General features: G+C 35.8%; 2 long non-coding RNA genes across 2 annotated transcripts; one reads left to right on the top strand and one right to left on the bottom strand.

Annotated features, from left to right (window-relative positions):
• The first annotated feature begins 1,230 nt into the window (after nucleotides 1-1,230).
• LOC147481335 (uncharacterized) lies at nucleotides 1,231-2,430 on the top strand. Its single transcript, XR_015205755.1, has 2 exons — nucleotides 1,231-1,499; nucleotides 1,849-2,430. It is a non-coding gene; the product is annotated as an uncharacterized LOC147481335 (long non-coding RNA).
• Nucleotides 2,431-10,684: 8,254 nt separating this feature from the next.
• Nucleotides 10,685-12,690, bottom strand: LOC147481334 (uncharacterized). The gene is made up of 4 exons (XR_015206009.1): nucleotides 12,496-12,690; nucleotides 12,222-12,322; nucleotides 11,041-11,101; nucleotides 10,685-10,841 (listed from the first exon to the last, which is right to left on the bottom strand). It is a non-coding gene; the product is annotated as an uncharacterized LOC147481334 (long non-coding RNA).
• Between the last annotated feature and the right edge of the window lie 10,730 nt (nucleotides 12,691-23,420).

Genomic DNA, 23,420 nt, shown 5'->3' with positions numbered 1-23,420 from the left:
TGAGGATTCCCATAACATAGGGTGATGTTCTATGAAGTATACCTTTTTTTTTCCTTATTTTGTTTTTGATCGAGATCATTTCAAGCATTTTATTGTTTTATGTACTTTGGTTTTGTTCCTCGATTCTGTTATACCATTTAACTTTGATTGAGGGCAGATATAATTCACAATTTTAAGATTGGAGATAGTTTGCGCTACACTTTCGTTGTTGAATAAAATTCCTCTCTTTATATGCTGCTTATATTTGTATGAAGCATATTCATTGCATCCCTTCATTTCTTTGTGTTATCAAAATGTGGCATAAATTGTATGTCAACAACGAGGATATTTCTTTGTGTTATCAAAATGTGGCATAAATTGTATGTCAACAACGAGGATAGTTCTTTTGAGTTTCATATATCAACTTCTCCGTAACAACATACGTGTACAATCATAAGTCACCAGTTACCTATCCAAGTACCATCCCCTTCATTTGGATGTTGCCTTATTTTGGTATTTACCTAATCCTCTCTTTCTTTCCATATCCTGTCCTTGCTGATCTTTTCTTTCTCCAAGTAGAACTCTTTTCAATCTTATCATTCACATATCCCTTAGCTTTTCGGTGCAAGTTTTTACGATTTCTTTTTTATTTAATTTTTTACTTACATTATTTCCTGCTAGGGTGCTGTTCTATGAAGTATCAATTGCTAAGTATCACATGTGTATACTTAGGCGGTTGTTTATATGTGATAAATGCCGAGGGCATATTTTCATATGTACTTCACCAATACAGTAAAATACAATGTAGTAATAGATGTTCCCTGGCCTAAAGATTTGGCAAAGATTTTGCAAGCCTAATGAAATATTTTTATGAAGAACCTATGGATTATGTGTGATAGAGAAATGCTTCGTTAATAAGTTTGGAAAAGTATTTAAGTCGTTCATGCATTTGCACTGAAGTCCAAGTAATTTGTTTGAAACGAACTTGAAACAAAGCATCAATTGGTTGGCTGGACCAGGGATGCCTAGACGACATACCAATAACTTAAAGCTCAAGTCAAATTTGATTTTTTTTTATACTTTAATTATTTTCTTTTTAATTCCTCCTAAATTTTTTGTAGTCCCAAGAAAATGGATTAGCGTGTCTGTTTTTTATAGAAAAATTTTGGGAATAGATATTGCAACATTTTAAACTAATTAGACTGTATTTGTGTATTCTCCTTTTATTGTTTCCAATTTTACTTATTATTATTATTATTATTATTATAACGGTTTAATTATTTTATTTTTTCTGACATGACCATTCCAGAAGCAAAGGTAGCACTCATCAGCTCATTAAGAATCCTGCAAATTGCACCTGTTACTTGAAGCAATGTAAACACTAGTACATGCATTTATTTTTAGGAGTCATTGAAATTTTGGGATGTGCTTTTGAAGAAGCTTTTGACGAATAAGGATGTTGTGGACGAACTAGGTCTACCATACAAATTTTATATAGGGCCAAGGAACGAACTGTCAAGGTACAATTGCAATTTAATTAGGAGCTAGGAATAATTTTATTATTCTGTCATCTTTAGAAGCCTTGAGTTAGGATTTTATGTGAGTTGCACTCTTTGATTCTAAATCCAATGTATATAAACCCCACTTACACGCCAATGATGTATCCCTTGAATACCTTGAATATAGTCAATTCGGAGTGAGCAACTTCTACAAAACGTTTATATATAATTTGGATTGAAAGTTATGAAATTTCCCTAGAAGTGATTGATCAAGTGTTTTTGTTAAGAGTTTGTTTTATATCTGATAAAGTTTTGATGCCCCTCATCCTAACATTTATGCTTACATAATATTGATGAACATCTATTGTAGATAAGTTATTGGGAAGGCCAGGTGAGGACTGAGTAGCACATAAGAAAAACTATTGAAATCCTAGAGAAGTGGGGAGATGTAGATGAGCCCGGCCAGTTGTGTCATATAGATCATACATACATATCTTCAGGGGCTTTATGGAAGAGCATTGATAGAATCAAGGGAGTTGAGATTGAGAACAAATATTTCAGTTGTACTATTACACTGTTGTTATTTGTGCTTTGTCTGAATGGGAAGTAAAGGACACGCTATGTCGCTTATGGAAGTAATGAAGATCTGCCGAGTACATAGCTACGACATTTTGATTGGTACTTTCTACTAGAATGGGAATGTCTTCAACGGTCTGACTGTGCTATAAGCAATGAAGACCAGTGGCTTCATACCCTTTTAGTTTGCTTTTGGTTAAATTTGCTCCTGTGGTTACAAGCATTACCAGAATAACATCTTCATTGACGGTTACTGCGGTATGCAAACATGAAGGAGATGATTTGAGTGTGTTACAATGTTGGATTTTGTACATACTTTTTTCACTCTCATGTTGTTATGAAATGTGATCAATTATAATTTGTTATTTATGTGTAACTCAGCCAAATGCATGTAGTCACTGATTTATTTATTTATTCATGAATGAATATTTTTTTAAGCCACCAAATTTCATGTTCCGTCCATTTAGCGTATGTTCAAAATAATTTCCATGGTTTTGATTTGTCACAAGTTTGTTTCTTCTTTTGTTCAAAAGAGTCACTAGACATTTTTGTATGAGCTTTGTGCAATTAAGACAAAGCATATATAATCACATATGTGTAGGGTATGGTTTTCTGTTTTCTTTTTTGTATGAGCTTTGTGCAATTAAGACCAAACAAAAATATGAAGTTTACTATGAATGAAGTTGAGTATTCTTTGTTCGCTGGTGGTCTCATAGGCCTGCATTTAGTACACAATGTAGAGAGCCCACACTCCACCGTAATTTTGGAGAATCTCTAGAGAGGTCTCACATGTTCATAATGTAGCATTCTTCATCTTTGCTATCCATTATCCCTTCAGCGCAAGTTCAGAAGGTTAAATTCATGTTTGTTACTCTACTATCCAAACAAATCCTTATTTGCTGTTCTGAAGAAAATACTTTGGAACTAGATAAGCAACTGGATGCTAAACAGAAGCTTGAACTAGAGATTGCGAAAAAACAAATTAACAAGGTTTAAATTAACATGCCTATCCATACAAACTATTGCCAAAAAAAGGCCCACAAATAACAAACCCAACATAAAGACCTAAAGTAACATACCTTAAATTAACAGGCCTGGCCATAGGCCAGGCTGCATAGCTAGTTCTTTAAATGTGTATTATTATTATTATTGAGAAGACCTTTCAAAGGTGTTCGTCTCAATCTCAATTGTACACTGCCTCCTAATGATTTATGAAGCCTGGGCCTAAAGTCCATCAAACTAAGTGCATATCATTTTATGTTTAGTAGAAGCTAAATGGTTTTGTTTTTGAAGCTTGATTAAATGTGGTTTTTAATAATTAAATGTTTAGTGGAGGATCATGGGTTGTCAAAATTAAATGGATTCATTTATGGACATAGCTAAAAGGATTCAAAATTAAAATTTTGAGTGGGGCATCAAAAGGGCTTCAAAATAATCTCTGCCGCACACGTGTCCCCTTTCTAACGCATATCCCTAAGCGATCCTCACCACTTTTTGTCTATCCATTTTGTATTCAATCTGCTGCATGCATGCATTGGTCTAATCAAATTTTCAATTAGTAAAAAATTAATGGGCTAAAACGTAAACATTGGAAATTAAACAACAAGAAATTGGTCCCAAGGCCCAATTTTGGGGAAAATGAAGTTTAGAGGACACGGTTTTTTGTGAGTAACTCATAAGGACAAATTTTGGGGAAAAGTAACTCACGAACCCACTATTTCAAAATTAGTAATCCTCAAGGACAAAATAAGTTGGCCCCGCCTTTCTATATTTTTTAAAATGCCAGTTATACCCTTCTGTGAAAATAACCCTCAAGGACAAATGGCCCGGATTTAAAATAAATATTTTTCGATTTTACCCTTTTTGTCATTTTACTATGAACAATGAGTGTTCATACCTTCCGCTGGTGTATGAACAATGATTGTTCATATCCAAATAGGTGAATGTACCTTGTACAATATATTGATGTATGAACATTGACCCAAAAGACTATTCATACCAAAAGGACTATGAACATTTAATGTTCATACGCATTCAATGTTCATACCCAAAGACTATGAACATTGAATGTTCATACCCAAAGGACCAAGGACTATGAACATCGAATGTTCATACCCAAAGGACTATGAACATTGAATGTTCATACCCAATCAATGTTCATACCCAAGGACTATGAACATTGAATATTCACTATGAACATTGAATGTTCATATCCAAGGACTATGAACATCGAATAAACATCGAATGTTCATACTCAATCAATGTTCATACCCAAGGACTATGAACATTAAATATTCACTATGAACATTGAATGTTCATATCCAAGGACTATGAACATCGAATAAACATTGAATGTTCATACCCAATCAATGTTCATACCCAAGGACTATGAACATTGAATGTTCATACCTAATCAATGTTTATACCCAAGGACTATGAACATTCAATGTTCATACTAAATACACCGGGTCATTTCGTCTGGGCCAGGACGCTAATTATTTTGCAATAGGGGTATACTTGACATTTCATCTACCCAATCCATTTTTTATTTCGCGTCAAGGGTATACTTGACCTTTCTTCTACCTGATCCTTGTGAGTTACAAAAATCAAAATGTGTCCTTAAGAGTTACTTTTTCGGCATTTTTGTCCTTGAGAATCACTCCTATTAATAGAGTAAATCACGTATTCTCACCTAAATTTAAAACGTTTACCAAAAGAAATATATGCTATTAAACCCTAATCGTTCTAAACCCTTTCAACTTCGTCTTCTTTCCCATTAATCTTCTACACCATTGGTTTAATTAAAATAGCTTTTATATTTGTAACTCCTGAAAGATCATTTAAGACCGAAAATTTATATAACTCTCCATATATAAGTATTAATTTTTGCCTCCATCAGAGATCAGAAATGCCTATAACTCAGTCAAACATCAGCCACCAATTGTGGATCCTCTTCTTCTCCAAATTTTGGTTTCCTTCCATTTCTATTAATGTTTTGTGTTTCTTCTATTTGTCACATGCGGTATCTCATTCTTTCATTCATGGTTCGCAAATCATTGATCTTTTTTATGTTTGTAGAAATCGATTTGCAATTCCTTATTTTTTTTTTGTAATTATTATTGTTTCTTTATAAATTTGGCTTCACCGTCCATAGGATGTATTGAACTTTCTTCATTGTTGTATAAAAGGATAAAGTCAATACCATCAACATGTGGTATCTCTCATCATCTCCATTCAGGTAAGTGCTTTTGAGAACCATATTTTCCTTTTTTCATTGGTTGGCATTTTTTTTTCCTTTCCTTTGTTTACCTATATATATATTCGTATTTTGATTCATTGTAATTTGCATTTGTTATCTTAAGTAGCATGTTATATGGAAATGTTTGTTATGTAATGTCGAGAGTTATTGGATTTAGAATATGTTTTTACCTGATGTCTACTTAACATCAATGCATTGGTTTTTGTGAGAAAGGGAATATAGGTAGAGAGAGGATCTTGGTAGATTAGTCGTGCATAATGAACCTCACAACATCAAGAGTGATTTTTTTTTTCTCTTTGTTCTTCGCTTTTGTCACTAGAATCTAGGGGTTTTGAACTGTCTACTGCTCTCTAAACCTTCTTGCCAATCTAAAAACAAAGCTACGACAATTTGATGATTACCTAGCAATAACCAATGATATGGTACACTGTTTACAAAGAAATTCAATCATCTCTATGATTTTTTAATATACATATCATTGAAGTCTAGGTGTTGTGCTTTGGGCGTGATTGTGCTTTCATGAGCGTAGATGTCCATGTGACATGAATTATCATATTAGTAATTTTATGGGATATTAAACACATCCCATGAGAAAAAAAAAACACTTCTCTCTGGGGTTATAAGTGACAGGGTTCAGCTAAGGATAATGGCGTAAATATTCTGTAAACGACGATGAAGAATTTATCAATGGTGTTAAACTGATAATGGGTGAGTGTTTCGTTTGTACTTCTGAATACATTAGATTGGTGAATCAAGAAGGGTGTTGTTGTGATGTCCATAAAATCTTTTTAATTGATTAATTTGTTGGTTTGGAATTTTTTTTACCGCTTCAGTGTATCCATTTCAATTTGTTATTTTCTTAAAATTACCAATAAAGTGGCAAAGGTTGTAGCCGGTTGTATGCATAACTGTTTGAGCACATGCTGGAGTTCGTCTTGGTCCTTGGGAAATCATAAGCCGTTTTACATGTTGATTTTGTGGCACAAATTTCATTAGTTTCTTTTTAAGTGACTATTGAAATTATGAATCGAAGTTCTTGGGGATGATTTATGCCTTCCTGAAAATCAAGTTCAAGCTATTGCTAACCAATAAGTACTTACCGTACTCTTAATTGCTTTTTTAGTTTTGTTTCAATTTTGGTTTCAGTACCTACGTATGTACATAGAAATTTTAAGAAAAATTCGTGTCTAATGAATTTCAGGAACGCTATGTTTTAATTCGTATCCATAATTGGTCCTTCATATAATTTTTGTTGTTTCAACTAAATAGCAACTTCGTTCTCTCTGTCAAAGCCTTTTGGTGTTAGGTGAAATCCCAAATAGGTGGTTACGTAAATCTTGAATAGAATGCTTAGATGATCTACGAATTCCACATAATTGATCTATCTAGGCATCCTGCATTGAGTGTGTCCATCTGTTTTGCGTTGTGTGCATTTTTATTGTTTATTTTTTCTCTTGCTAAAGGGTAATTCAATATTGAAGTGGTGTAAAAAAGAAAAAAATATATCAAATCAAAATCAAGGAAAGCTGTGCTACATCAATGAAGTCCGATCCTTTGGATTGTAAATCCATGACTGAATCTCTATGGCGATTTGTCACCTCAGTCCATTGCTTTTTGGCTTGCATAGTGATGTTTTGGAAGAATTTTGAAGATACCTTATGTTGATAAACGTTTTATTTGGAACCTAATGTACTGACGAATTTTTGGGTGTTTTGCTTCTACAATGGTCGGGATCGCGTGGGGATCTGAGTTAGATGTTGGCAGATGTGTGGCTAGGATCATTTTAGATGTTGGCTTGAATACCTCATTTAATTTTCATCATTTGGTTTCCCATCAGTTACTCCAATTTTAATTAAAACATATATTTATTATACTTAATTCCTTTAACTATAAGTCTATAACTTAATTCACCAATTAACTCCATTAACCAAAAGTTTCCAAAACAAAATAGTGGTAGACATGTGGACATGTGTGCGTTAGTTGGGCTTTGATGAAGGCCAAATCAATGATTGGGAGGATTGTAACAGTTGTTTTAATATGGGCTATGTCCGTTACAACTTCTTTCTCTCCATCAGTACGTTCTTCAAAAGTAGTTTTCTTTTTCTTTAATGAATTGGATTATTGAATACACCCATTAGCACCGCCATTAGAGCAGCAGTGATTGTTTCCTTAAGTTGCTCAACTACCATTACATGCAATTACTCAATAGAGTTAAAGGAGAGCATAACTGAGTAACGTATCTCTCAACTCTCTCTATAAAACCCCAACTCCCAAAGTTCTCTCTCCCAATTTCTGGTGTCAAGGTTTCTCCTCCAATTGTTAAAAACAACACATTAAAGGTAAGAAATAAATGCAATCAAATTGAGGTTTGCAATTTCAAATGTTTTTTGGGATCAATTCGTTTAACTTTTGCTGTATTTTGAAATTTTGAAATCCTTACAAACATCTTATTTTCGTGGTGTCTATTCAGTTGATCATGAAACTTGGTTTAAACGCAGTTTTTGGTCTGGTTCATCACTCTCATTTACATATGCTTTAGTTTCATAACTCATTCGCAACAAATTCAGTGGAAGCATTGGTCTATCAATCAATCGTAGTTAGTGTTATTGGTATCAAATATTTGATAAATGGTGACTGCATTAGCTTTAGGTTCTTTTTTCTTTTCCTCATTTTTTGCAAAACATGTTGCTTCTTTTCCCACTCCAATATAAATTGCCCATGTAGGTTTTTGAGAGTTTTTTGAGAGAATATAGATGTTTTTGAGAGAATGTGAGGAAATGAGATTAAAAGTTTTGCAACCCACGACTTTTCATGGGGAATGCATTCTTTATCTTCCCATGCCCCAAGTACATATGTTATTATTATTATTTCTTTTGTCTGTGTTTTTCTTTTTATGTCACTTTTTGGTCAGGATCTTTATTTTAAACCAGGTAATGGATATCTATCAAACAACTAAGGTAATTTCAGTTTGGGAAAAACAATTGTAGATTGTTGATTGGAGATAGTGCTCAGAAGCATTTCCACATCGGTCAAGATTGGGTGAGTTTGCACTTTTTTACAATTTTCCTGTATTGAACCAGCAAGTTTTTATAACTTTCCAATTTGTTATTTTATTATGTGGTAATTTCAGCTTTAGAAAATACAGCCGTACATTGTTGATTGGAGACAGTGTTCGACACCATTTCTACATCGATCGAGTTTGGGCAAGTGTTATTTTTCATAGTTTTCTATTTTTGCAGTATTAATTCTGTGAGTTTTAAATCTTTCCAGTTTGTTACACATTCCACATCCAGACAGCCCATGCAGTGCAAGTTATTTTGTCTGACTTATTTCATTGTGAGATGGTTTTTAGATCCAGCACCTGAATACTAATCTTGAAAATTTTGGGTTAATAGAGATGTTTTTCATTTGGTGAAGTTGTTTATAACAGTGGCTTTGTGTTAGAGACAAATTTTGTTGTAGAATTTGTATCTATTGTTAAGGATTGTCCGAAACCATTTGGTTGGGATGGGAAAACATCGAGATTCAATCAGATTCTGCCACTGTGAATAAAGTTTATTGGAATGTAAGAGCAGCATCAACTAAGCAAACACACATCTCGGGGGATCAATTTGGAAGGAGGTGAATCCTAGTGTTGACTTATGTGCCAGAATGGGTCCTAACTGCAAACTTATGTGCATAATGTGATAAGCACCTCATACCATTGACAATGCACTGCAACCAGCTAAACGGGAGATTCAATTAGATTACCTGCTGAGAATGTACATAGCTTTGTAAGGAGGTGTATGTACTTTGATGTTTGCTACTTTTTAGTTTCAAGACTGATTTATAAGATTTCTTCCCATTCAATAAATTATTTAGTATTATTATCATAATGACGTGCATTCCATTACAATTATTGAATAATGGTTTGCAAACACTATTTCTAGAAGCCGTACAATAATTATTGTTAAAGCAATTTATATTCAAACATCCACCTACATGTTCTCATGTTTGTTTGTGAGGGTCTGTGTTTTTAGCTGGTACTGAGTTTAATTACCGTTCATTTTAAACATTTCAATCTACTGTGTGTTGTCCAAAATAAGAGAGCAACCCTCTCTGGTATATCCAATTAATATTGTTAGTGAATTTTTTTTAGAGAGGAGTGAGTGCGAGTAGAGTGACACTCACCTTTGCAGCACAAGCCATTATTCCTACATGATTACCTTTCTGATGTATCGTTCATATATCTGTCCTTAACCCACTTATAACAAAGAAAACTGGGAGAAGCAATCCAGATACAAAGTCCTCAAAGATAGAATGTGTGCCAATAACATCAGTAGTGAAGCCACATATCATAACTCCAGTGAGTATAAGGCTTACATAGACCTAATTGAAATTCTCTCCCTCTGGTGTCCTTTTAATGACCCAATTAATTGCAGGTCTAATGACGAATATGCATAGTAAAACAAAAGATACACCTAATCCAAGCACACCAAAAGTAGCCATAGTTGGTGTATCCTTCTCATCTAAAGCAATAGTTATAGAAAGGATTATCCAAGCACACATATCATTAACAAGGGCAGAAGCCATGGCTACCCTTCCAAGTATTGTGTTTAGTAATTTAAGCTTAGCAAGTATTCGAGCAAGTACTGGGAATGTTGTGTGACTGAGACTGCAACACCTAGGATGATAAGGTAGCTGGTATGGTTTTTATTTTGCACATCCGCCAAGAATGAGGCAGCAACCGTTCCTATCAAGAATGGGACAAGCATACCACAATGAGCAATAACAACGACCTTTTTACCTGTGCGCTTGATTACTGCAAGTTCCAGCTCCACCTCGACTAAGAACATAAAGTATCGTAGTCCAAGATTTGCCATTTTCTCGAGCACCATTACACTCTTCAAAGGGAACCAACTGTACGTGTTTTAAACCATGTAAAATTTCCAAACATAGAAGGACCCAATACAATACCACCTTGAAAATATGTTATTATCGGGTTAATGCAAAGAAAAGTTGTAAATTCAAGAAGGGCATATTTTTCAAATGAGTAATAGCTATATCTATTTGAACTATAAATTTGGATTGCTACCAGATGAACTCAAGAAATTTAGTTCGACAAAAACAAACTCTGAATCTAAATCTAAATCACAAAAGCACTAATCTGGTGGTAGTACATACATTTTCACATTCTATTTTAGTTTCTTTTATGGTTATTCCAAACTGAAGAAAAGGAAATGCATAGCACATCCAATATTCCAATCTATTGGACACCACCCTTAAGGAGAAGGCTAAAAACTTGAACTACATGCATGTTTGCAAATCATCAAACAATCTGGCACAAGAGGGGTATATATATTTCTAAATGAATAACATGTAAATTAAAAGATATAGATGTATGGATATAGCAGAATCTACCAACATACTATTTCAATATAATCCCTATACAACAGCTCAAGATCACATCCTAAGAAGTAAGAGCATTTTTCCTATACACACCCTCGACCAAGCTGGCAGCTACAGATCTTCGGTGATGTGCATTTTTCCTTCATAAAAAGAAAAAAAAAAATCATTTCAACTAGATCTTAATAAATACAAGCTAAGGAACCACTAAAACAAGCTATTGACTAGTCAATATACACAATTTTCACTAACCGTGCAGTCGTAACATAATAGGCTCTGCCACATGCATGATTTCACAAAAAAAATGAAGTTTACTAGCATTTAGACTGTTAAGAGTAGAACCTTTTCAGCACTCCTAAACCTTGGCTTCCAACCACAAGAGAATCAAGCTTCAAGTCATCAACTGCATCACAAGAGAATCAAGTTTACTTCTTGTCTAAGAGACTATGCACTCTAACCTTCACCTGCAGAGAAATTAAACTCAGCTACAACTTCCTTTGAAAAAATATTAATTGTTGTGTCGAAGAAGATGCACCTTTCAATGTTTGTTTACTACAACACTATCCAGCTTATAAAGAACAATTATGCTAATTTAAAATTTCTAAATTTATCATTGATCCACGAGAGCGGGAAAAAAAACACCCAACTCTTATCAATAGTACAACATATAAATGATTAGATTATATGTAAAATGTATCCATGAATAACATAAATGATGTGATCTAGTTACCAAGACAACGAGATCATAAGTAATTAAAAAAGTAATAGTTCAATTTCGAACTACTCACCTTTCAAAACAAGAATTCTAGAATTAGGATTCATCAAAGCGGAATCAGCAGTAATAGGCCTTCTCAACGACTGATTAGGCATACTCATATCAATAATAACAACACTATTCTGCGGTGATGTTTCTCGTACACATATATACTTATCCGATTCCATCGTTACATGTGTAAACGTAATGAATTGCGGATTGATTCCAATACTAGGCAACTACAAATTGTGATGGGAGCATTAGCAGCAGCCATGGTGAGTTAGATCGGTTTAAGACACAAAATGAAAGCCAGATCTGTGTAAATAAGGTCAAAACAGATCGTTTTGGAGATCTGAAGGTTTCAGTCATCCTCTAGAGACGGATTTGAAGAGAAGGAATAGAATCAAGTCATCAACCACAAGAGAATCAAGTTTACTAGCATTTTGGACTGAATACAAAATGGACTTTGGACTGCATACAGCCGTTTTCGATTGTCAATCAAATATACTTCTCACCACTCCTCACACGTAAGGACACCAAGTCACCCAAACAAAGGCCACAAGGACTAGATCCATAAACTAGTTAGCCATGTCCTCTAAATAGTAAGTACAACCAAACTGTAAGGGGATGGCAGCCATTCTCTAATTTAGTAAAAGATAATGATTCAGGGATAATGTACACTATGAAAATCTTTTTTAAGAAGTCTGGACAATTTGAAAAAATCCTACAAGAAACTTAATAGGATACTAAGGACTAAAGCAACACTCACAGATCTCGCTTGTGTACAAAGGTTTCCATCAGAGTAGGGAATGCCTTACTCATCTCTTGAATCACGAGAGTTAACATGTCAACATCGTCCATTTCTTTAAGCTGAAAAATAGATAATAAGACAGCTAAAAATCATGCCAAAAATTGAAATTAGGAACGTAAATCACAGTTTCTTTCTCAGACAAGTAGCAAGTAATAAAAAACTTCCGCTAAGCAGCACGCACGCATATAATTGAACCACATTACCACAATGACGTGAAGATGAGAATGCTTACCATTTTATTAAGATCCTCGGGGCTTCGTAAAAACATTGCTTGGAAAAGCATGCCATATATAAATTTCACCATGTGCCACAGCGTCATTTTACCCCATGTCCTCCAAAGTGTGGTCTAGCCATTAGTGAGAAGGATTGAACTTTTGACAGTTTCCTTATATAATTGAAAGTCGATACATCAAAAGGGTAAAGTGTATCTTACTTGAACTGGACGGCCACCCAGTATTACTTTGCCACCATACTTCATTGCTTCTTAGGGCAGGGAATCGGGTCAGGTTTGCCCCGAATCCGACCCGACCTGAACCCGAATAGTTTGGGTTCGGGTTGATTTTTATATCTGTTTACTTATTCGGGTTGGGGTCGGGGTCGGTCCGGATTCAGGTTTGGGTTCGGATATATTTTTTGGGCTTTTTTTGAATTTTTAGTGTTATCCGATTAGGTTAGTCGGATTCGGTCGGGTTCAGATATTAAATTTCGGATATAATCGGGTTCGGGTTCGGGTTTGGATATTATGAAACTATTCGATTCGGATATAGCCATATCCGACCCAAACCTAACCCGATCCCTGCCCTATTGCTTCTTCAAATGCCACACGAAACTCAGAACCAGGAAAAACCTCGAGCTTATTAGGAACCTAAAATCCAAGTCCACAATCAATCAAACAAAACATTTCTAAGATCCAGATCATTTGCATTTTAGAAATAGAATATCGTAAACTGATCAGAGTAAATATAGGCAAAAATTGAGACGGTTTCAGTCAAAACTGAGAATGCAGATCAACACATACACTTGTTGTATTGATGTTAAATTTTCCCACAAAATTGTATCGACAAATTAACACAACATGATTATTTAGAATTGTGAAATACTAAACTGGAACTAGGTAGAATTGCAATGAAATAAGCATACTTCTTCCTCAAAAACTTCTCAATTCACCAAAATCAATGAAGCCTACTTTGCAAAAATGTAAAAATTCACCCAAACAATCAAACTGCATACTCAAAAAACCCATTAAAACAGGAAACATATCAAAGTTAATAAAAAACCAGCTTAAATTCAACAACAGAATTACAAAAGCAACCCAAACAACATCAATTCAATCAAAAATTTAAAAAATTTAGAGCACCCAAGTGGTAAAAAAAAAACAATGAATCTTCATACCTGCTAGTGAAGAGCATGCCAACACAAAAACAACCAATACAAACCAAGAAACTCCATTTCTTTGACACAACACTTCTATAAGGAAGTTCTACAACTCCCCCTCTACTTTTAAATGACATTTTCTTCTCCCCCTCCTCTTCTTTCAATAAAAAATCCTTCTTTAAAAAAAAAAAAAAAAAAACATATTGTACTCAGTTAACACTCAATCTAAAGACACCATATACTTGAAACTGAATAAAGAGACCAATGATAAGAGCCCAAAACTGTAGTTTTAACCCTGTAACAGTCATACTATTAGACCAATTATGTGAGTAATAATTAAGAGTTAATACTGATTATGTGTTTTATGCATTTCAGCTTCAAAGTCCATTATGTGCAAAAATGCCACTTTAGCGAGATAAAAAGAGCAAAGGTTGGTTACTAAGGAGTTCCGTGATTAAAGGCCAAGAATCAAGAAGATAAAGCCTTTCTAAAGCCGGTCAAAAGCTGAAAAGTCGACGGGCGAAACAACACACAAATCGAGAGAGAACTTCCGAAGGCCGTATCTTTGGACTCAGACCTCGGAATGGGGCCTACCTTATGTCAAAACGACCGGCTCGGAAAGAGCTTTCCAATGGTCCAAGCCTTGACCCAATTAGAGGAGCAGAAGTGGACGAAATGTCTGTTGAAGCCAACTGTAGCTGAAGAGGCCTTTTTGGACTGAAAGAATTGGGTTTTGGGCCTGATTCTCTGACGCAAAACATGGCTCCAAGCCCATGCACGATTTTTGGATCTGAATGTATAAAAACCAAAGCTTCACTCTTTGTTAATGGTAGCTAGTTAGACCTAAAACAATATAGATAATTCTAGATCTAGTTTCCAGTATTTTAATTAAGTTTTAGTTTCATTTTCAATTCTTGTTTTAGATTAAGTCTTTGAATCATTGTTCTTGATTGATTAGATAAATAAAATAGTTATTTTGTTCATTTCGATTTTGTCATCTCAATTTATAGATCTAGTTTTAATTCTTGTTGATTATCATTTCGTAGTTTAATTAGATTGAAACATTGTTAGTCAATTTAGTTAAGTTAGAATTTTAATATGATGTGTAGTTATAATTCAATGGGAAATGATGGTTTGATGACTCAAGGCTAAAACCTCTATTAGAGGGGTTGATGAAGCCTTGATGAAAACTTAGTGGTATAGTGTAGAAGCATTGTAGAATCTATTCCACTCTAGAAGGTCGTGATTCGCCATGAGAATGGGTGGACGACCTCACATGCTAGTTAGTATTTGGTAGAAATGCCATGAACACTAGGGATTAGAACTCGAAATTCTTACCGTAAGAACGTAAGAATCGAGATACAAGAATCTATGCTAGGTTATTAAGTTGGATTCGAGGTGGATTCAATTCCCCTATAATCCTTTATTTAAATTAAAAAACAATCAGATTTCCATAGCATTCGTAGTTTAAATTCAACATAATCAATTTCATATAGGTATCGTAGTATAACACCCTTCGTAAAGCTCTCATTAGACTTAAGACCGACTAATTAGATTAGAAAACATTCTATGCTAGAGCACTAGGAGTGGAACGAATTTGTTACTCCACTCTATCTCGATAGAATTGAGAGTAGAAACTTTGATAAATATAGACACGTAAGTTAGTTGTAGTTTACTTACGTGTTGAGTTCATCGTTCATTTCGTAGGTAGACTATTCATTTTCATCGTTCATTTTTCGTAGGTAAACTATTTCATTTTTATGTTTTATCAAATGGCGCCGCTGCCATCTTAATTTCACTTTAGCATTGTTTTCATAGTGTAATTAGTCATTTTTAAGTCCCATTTCACCCACCCACCCTTGTTTGATTCATACTGTGGTTGTTCGTTTCAGCATTGAAAAGTTCCGCGAAAAATTACACGGAAGCGACGCTTCCCGCATCTGAGCGACCAGCTAAGTTATCGAACACGGAGCGCGACCGCGCCCGTATAGAGCGCGACCCGCGCTAAGTTACTGGAACACGGGGCGTGACCGCGCCCATACCGAGCATGACCCGCACTAAATTACTGGAACACGGAGCGTGACCCGCGCCCATACCGAGCGTGACCCGCGCTAAGTTACTGGAACACGGAGCGACCGCGCCCAAAGCGAGCGCACCCGTGCCCTAAGCTGAAATTTGCCGGATTTCCACAGGTTTGTTTCGAATTTCAATTTTTCAAGTTTTTCAGTGTTTTAACTTGTTATATACACTGAACACGCGTAAACAAGACACTATTCATAAGCAAAGCAAGGACGTAATCAGGTATTCCTTTCTTCCACACCTCGCATCTCTAGTTAGAGGTTTCTACTAGTATATCAGAATTGTTTGGAGTGTTGAATGTTTAGTTAAGTTCGACTTAGTCTTGCATGAGATTAAGGTCTGGTTGAAGAAAAACAACTAACGTAATTACACGGCTACGTCAACAAACAAGTCTATCTAGTTTCCCACCCACTACACCTCTAGCTACTATTTCACACACACCACCGATATTATGGTGAAGAAAGAGACTCCTCCTCTCTCGACTTTTATAAAGCCTTGAAATGGATAGCCCTAAATCTTGCATTGTTCTAGCAGACCGAGGTGGGGATTTCCGCATCCCCCAAATATATTTAATTTGTTACCCGTTTTCATGGTTTAGACCATGAAAAACCTTATCGGCTACGTCGCGTAGGATTGAACAAGTCCTTACAATATTCCACCATCCTACGGTTGGTGCGGAACAAATTAAATTGAGGGTATTCCCTTTCACCTTAGGCGATAAAGGCATCTTGGTTAAGCGCCCAAAGCCTAATTCGTGGACTCGTGGGCCAAACTTGTTCACCGCTTATGGAACATTTTTACCCACCCCTAAAGACGGATGAAATACTTTCCAAGATTCACTTCTTCTTTGAGTAATCCTAATGAATCATTTTCAGAGGCTTGGAATCGTTTCACCGATCTCCTTATAGAGTGTCCACACCATCACCTAACAAAAGACACGTTAGTTCGTCCCTTTTTCAAAGGACTTCTACACCACCATAAAGAAGTCCTAGACATAATGAATGTGGGTAGTTTCCTAAGTAAAGGAGCCTAAGAGGCATATAAATTTTTGGAAGATCAGACTAAGCGTAATAATAATTGGGGGGGTAGTGACGATTACTCTCGCTCCGCTAGTTCTTCTTCAATAGTTAAGGCTACCAGTATGTTTGAGGTTAAATCAGATCCTGAGCTTAAAACTCTAATTAAATCCCTCAAAAAAAAGGTAGAGGCCATTTCTGTACAACAAAAGCCTATCCCCGTCATGAATGTAAATTCAAATCCATGTAGTTTTTGTTGGAGTCCTGAGCATCCCGACTTCCACAGTCCTATAGCCTATGAACATTCTTGTTCCATTAATAGTGAACCTAACGCCCCTTGGAGACAAAATCCCAACTTCGGTTGGAGAAATAACCAACAAGTCACACCTACAGGGTACAATAATCAATATGTTAGGCCAACGCCGCGGTTATAACCAAGCTCCACCACAACAAGGACAGGATCAGGGTAATTATAATAATTATAACAACCAAGCGCAACCTCGACAAAGCCAAGCACAAGGTCAATGTAGTTATAATAATTATAATGCAAATAGAGGTATCGTTCCGGTAAATAATAACTATCACAATCCGCCCATAAATAATCAACACGAGATAGTTCCAGTCACACCACCCGTGACTACTACACCCACACAACCGGATCGTCTTGACACCTTCATACAAGTGAGCCAACAACTTTTCCAAACCATGGCTTAATCTAACCAACACATTCTACAATCCGTTAATAATTTAAACCAACAGTTAGCCCAAGAGAAAGCCAACCAAAGGCGTGTTTCCGGTGCCAGCGATACCCAACCCTAGAACGGCAAACACACGCCTTTTGAGGTAAAACGGTAATACTAGTGCGGAAACTACATCCGTGGGTCAGCTAAATGCCATCACCACTCTCCGTTTCGGAAGAGTGGTTGATAACAAAGTAACTATGCCTATAGTTACCCCATCGATACTCCACTACACCGGATATTGAACTAGATACCAAAATAGAAACCAAGAACCTACCACCGTAGAGGTACCGGTTAAACCACAACCTAAGAAACGTAAAGCCAAGGTTACACATCAAGTCGAGCCATATGCTAAATATAGAGCGAAACCACCGTTCCCCTCATAAATTAGCCATCCTAACCGGGGATACTAACTTTGAGGAGATTAGGAACGTTTTCAAAATCTAACGATAAACCTTCCTTTTCTCGAAGCTATAAAAAGCTACCTAACCACGCTAAGTTTCTTAAGGAGTTGTGCACTACTAGGCGAAGACCAACATACCTAAAGGCGCTTTCTAACCGAGCAGTTCCCAACTTTATCCGAAAAAATGGAATTGTTAAGTACAAGGACCCCGGTCGCCCCATTGTCTAATGCACCTTAGGAGATTCTCACACGACGACGACCGGCTACTAGACACGGGGGCTAGTGTTAACTTACTCCCCGTTTTATTTGTATAAACAAATAGGTCTAGAGGAGATGCAACCTACTAAAATGACATTGCAATTAGGCGATCGGTCTATTAAGTATCCTAAGGGTGTGGTTGAAAACGTCTTTGGTTAAAGTCCAAAATTTTTACTACCCAAATTGATTTCGTTATCCTCGACCGCGAAGTCACTAACGACTCTGTACCTATCATTTTAGGGCATCCCTTCTTAGCTCGCCAAACGTGCTCATAAACCGCGCGATGGTTCGATGTCCTTGTCCTTTGGCCATCTTTATGTTGAGGTAAATGTTTTCAAAAGCGAGGACCGCGATATCTCGATTCATCTACAAATGGCGAGGTTAGCATGATCGAGAGCTTAGCTCAAGATTACTTCAAAACATGTTTCGGAGAAACAGATTAACAAATTCCTTTTCTTCGAAATTCGACTTTAACAATGACTCCACGGTAGTAGGCGAAATCGAAGAAGAATTCCTACAACTCTTTTGCACCGCTTTTTACCACTTCATGAGTCCCCCTTGCCAACAACCATTCATCCCTTGATGCTATGACGGAAGATGAATTTTTCAATCTCTATCCCAAATGATCCTTTTTGACCCACCTATTGAGGAATGTCTTGCATATATCAAGATTTCTGATGATATGGACTTGAGAGCTCTAGCTGAGAATCATTCACCTTCCATCACCAATATTCCCCACCCTCCACCTTTTCAAAGGAACCTCGAGTTTGCACTCGATCCTTTAGTTTCTCCCAGCTTCATGATTTTTAAATCCACCTAGTAAACAAATACTTCCCAAGGATAAACCACTTGACACCTTCATTTTCAGACTTGAGACAGTCCCTAACTACACCATGAATGAGTTTTGTGCTAAACCCACATCCTCATTTTTTCCATGCTTTTTCTCTAAAACTTATCCCAATCCACCATATCTTCCACAACCATTCACTTTTCCACACTTATTCACTAGGACACCCTCTCGTTTAAAGATGAAACATAAGGTGCATGCTCGGTTATGTTATAGGTCTATCCGACTTCGCTTTCATTCCACTAGGCTGCGTCGTAGGAAATCTTGGTGCTTGATTGTATTTGGATATGTTTTCTGTGATATTTATTTATGGAACGATCCACAACTATTTCAGTTGTTGATATATGATAAACTGTATATTCATACATATATTTAGATAAAGTCTCGAGTATCTGACTATAAACGACTCAATTTTTGTGTTTGGTGCATTTCCTTTCATTTCCATATATTGGTGAATGCACCATTCAGGTAATCGGGCCCTCCCTATGGAGTGTGTGGTTGTAAGTACCGGATCCTAAGTCCACGGTTCACATAATTCACGTTTTCCACTCTTGCATGTTTTCTTGGTTTTTGAGTCATGTTTCTCTATGGTGTGAATTATGTCTTTACTGCTTATTGTTTTCCTTTATATTAAACCTAATTCATAAAAAGTAAAAAAGTTTAAAGCTATAAAAATAGTAATCTAGCAAGTCTCGAATCGACCTTAAAAGACCCGCGTTTTTTAAAACAAATTTTTACAAACCTGTTTTCAAAAATTTGTTTGGGGGAATAAGTGTTAGTTTTTCCATTCTTGATTACTCAAATTCCTATTCTTACCCCCACCTCGCTCCCTTGTCAAAAAAAAAAAAAAAAACCACGAAGCGCTGCTAAGTGGAGCGCTACCTGCCACGACTTCCGTAGACCAGAAAATTTCCAGTTTTTTCACGGGTTGTTCCCGGTCATTTGCAGTTTGTTCAGAGGCGTAGTTTGAGATGACATATCCTACAATAATACGGAACAGTCTTTCGAAGATTTGTTCCCAAGCACTACTTATGGTGCTTGGACTCGTGAGGTGATCACACACGCACGAAGGGGAACCCGCTTATGGTTCTTGCTAACATTTGTTCTTGGACTTGCCATGCCCGCTAAAATACAAGACCCATGGTGCTATTGGGTAGATAATATGCATGTCCGGGAGATAAGGTAAGTTTTGAATTCCATTTAGTGTCTGCTTATGTCCCAAGCAATTTAAGTCTATTAACCCCATAATGGGTGGAACTCTTATAGAGTTGCGTCAGTTTTTATATTAGTATGTTTTAACCTTGTTTTGCGGATGTTCCGTAATTTCACGCCGCGTTTCCATGGTACTTTTCTACCCTCTTTATTTAAATGCTTTGAGGACAAAGCATGCTTCTTGTTTGGGGGTGGGCATAGAAACACGTGTAATTAAGGCATCTGTTAGGATATAGATATGTATAATATGCACTTGTTTTCTAGTTAAAATTTTATAAATTCAAAAATATAAATAAATAAGTTATGCTATACTGAGTTAGGAATCTTGGTATTGTTTTCTTTCTCTATGCTATTAACAATCTAGAAGTCTCAATGTAGCTTTTGCATTAGAATAATTTTAAGAAACTTAGGTTAATATGTAGGTAATAATCTTTAAGTCTATCTATAAATATATTACATGAGTATCTATGATTGTTAGCAGTAAGTTTTTGAAATCTAGGCTAGAGTACTTATTCTACAAATCCCGTGAGAATATAGCCTAAAGCCTTATAAGAGTGAAACATTTGAGAAATGACACAAGGGAGAAGTAAAATCCGGATAGAGAAATCACACGTCCACTTGTTTGATCACTAAACCATATCCTAAGCGAGAATTTAGGCCCTCTTTGGATCGATATAACCAGAAATTCAAACCTATGAATTATTTTCCACTAGTCGCCCCTCTGAGCCTTTCTTTAGCCTTTCATAAACCACAAATCCTTTACCCTGTTACAAAAACAAAACAAAATAAAAATAAAAAAAATAAAAAAAATCAACCTACCCAATTTAGAATAAGTCTGAGAATAGAATGAGGAAGAAAGAAGAAGAGAAAAACCTATGTAAACAAATATTAGTTAGTTGCTTCAGAAATAAAGAAAAGAAGTTTCCATCCAAAGAAAATAAAAATAAAAATAAAAATAAAATAAAAACTCCAAAAAAATAGAATAAAAGGAGTCAAAAGCCAAAGAAAAAAAAAAATGGTTAAGGATGGAAACAAAGTGTAGAAGCAAAAGTAAATAACAAGGTTTTCTCTAGTTACATAATATGAAGACTCTTTTATCTCAGACTTGTCCATTTTGAATATCCATTTCCTTCCTTCTTAAATCATCTCCTAATCCCCGAAACACCTAATAAAGACCTCTAGCTCAATTATGAATAGGTTAGTGTGATAGTAAGTGGCAGATGTGTTTGATTGACTCCGGCTTCCTTGTGTGTCATTGAGATTGTAAGGTAAAGTGTGCCCATCACAAGACTAGAGTAAATAAAACTTGAGTGGAAAAATCAGAGTGTTGTATCTTGACTATTATTGTGAGAACCTACTTAAGGACGATATTCCGAGTTTCAGAAACGGGCCTGCTATTGCTATTGCATAGTATTACTCATTGTATATATGTTTATTGTAGATGATTGATTATTATGCATATATTAGCTTAGGTTTTTGACTTGGTTATTCTTGTTCATAGCTAGTGAGATGTATAGATAATTTGGAGCATGAATAAGGAAACAATAGTTTTCTTTCTTAGTCGTTGTAGTATAGATGAAGTTTGTGAGTACCTTCACTGGAAAACTCTCACAAGACTATAACTTGTCCACTAGGGAATTCCTAGTGGTTTAAGGCCTTGTTGCATATGGTCAATGCAATCACACTCAGCGAAATGAGAGTAGATAGAACTCCATTTTTTGTCACTTATGCTAATTTCTCATATTTGCTTGAGGACAAGCAAAATGCTGTTTGGGGGTGGTTTGATAAGAGCCCAAAACTGTAGTTTTAACCCTGTAACAGTCATACTATTAGACCAATTATGTGAGTAATAATTAAGAGTTAACACCGAATCGTGTTTTTATGCATTTCAGGCTTCAAAGTCCATTATGTGCAGAAATATGCCACTTTAGCGAGATAAAGGAGCAAAGGTCGGTTACTAAGGAGTTCCATGATTAAAGGCCAAGATTCAAGAAGATAAAGCCTTTCTAAAGCCCGGTCAAAAGCTGAAAAGCCGACGCGGGCAGAAACAGCACACAAGTCAGCAAAACTTCCGAAGGCCGTATCTTTGGACTCAGACCTGGGAATAGGGCGTACCTTATGTCAAAACGACCGTCTCGGAAAGATCTTTCCAATGGTCCAAGCCTTGACCCAATCAGAGGATCAGAAGTGGACGAAAAGTCTGTTGAAGCCAACTGCAGCTGAAGAGGCCTTTTGAATTTGAAAAGAATTGGGTTTGGGCACCGATCTCTGGCATGAAAACATGGCTCCAAGCCCATGCACGATTTTTGGATCTGAATGTATAAAAACCAAAGCTTCACTCTTTGTTAATGGTAGATAGTTAGACCTAGATTAGAATTAGATTAGTTAGCCTCCATTAATGAGTTTTAGAACTTAGTTTTAGAATTTCATTTTCTTGTTTTAGATTAATTTCTTGAATCATTGAATATCATTCATTAGATAAATAAAATAGTGATTATTCTTGTCATTTCGGGTTTTGTTATTTCAATCTATTAGATCTAGTTTTAATTCTTGTTGATTATCATTTCTTAGTTGTTAATTAGATTTTAATTATTATTTAATTTAGATTAGTAAATTTCAAATCTTGATATTATGTTTAGTTTAGATTCATATGGAAATGATTGCGGAATGATTCTCAGCTAAACCTCCATTAGAGGGGTTGAGAAGCCTTGATGAAATCTTGATTCCGATTATCGTAGAGTCGTCGTAATTTCTATTCCACTCTAGAAACGATTAATTTGCCATGAGAATGGGTTTAATCGTTCACATGCTAGTTATGAATTGGTAGAAATATCATGTGTAATTAGGGATTAGGAAGAACCAATTGTTCTCAGCGTAGCGATTCAATTCAATTCTGACGATTAAATCGTTAGTGAGTTAAGTTGAGTTAAGGTGGAATCAATCCCCCCTAATTCCTTATTATAGAATCAACATAGTATTTCCATAGTTGAATCAATTATAGTTTGTATCTTGTGGGTAGTTGCATCGTAGTATAATTTCCCCTTCGTAAATCTCTCATTAGACTTAAGACCGATTGATTAACTAGAAAATATCACATGCTAAAGAACTAGTAGTGGAACAAACTTCCTACTCCACTATATCTGTTCAATAGAAAGAGAGTAGAAACATTGATAAATATAGACTCGTATAAGTTTTAGTTTACTTACGTTTTGAGTTTCATCGTTCATT

This window comes from Coptis chinensis, chromosome 8 (assembly GCF_015680905.1).
Source record: "Coptis chinensis isolate HL-2020 chromosome 8, ASM1568090v1, whole genome shotgun sequence".
NCBI lineage: Eukaryota > Viridiplantae > Streptophyta > Magnoliopsida > Ranunculales > Ranunculaceae > Coptis > Coptis chinensis.
The sequence above is the reverse complement of the archived record's forward strand: the minus strand, read 5'-3'. Positions and strand labels throughout refer to the sequence as shown.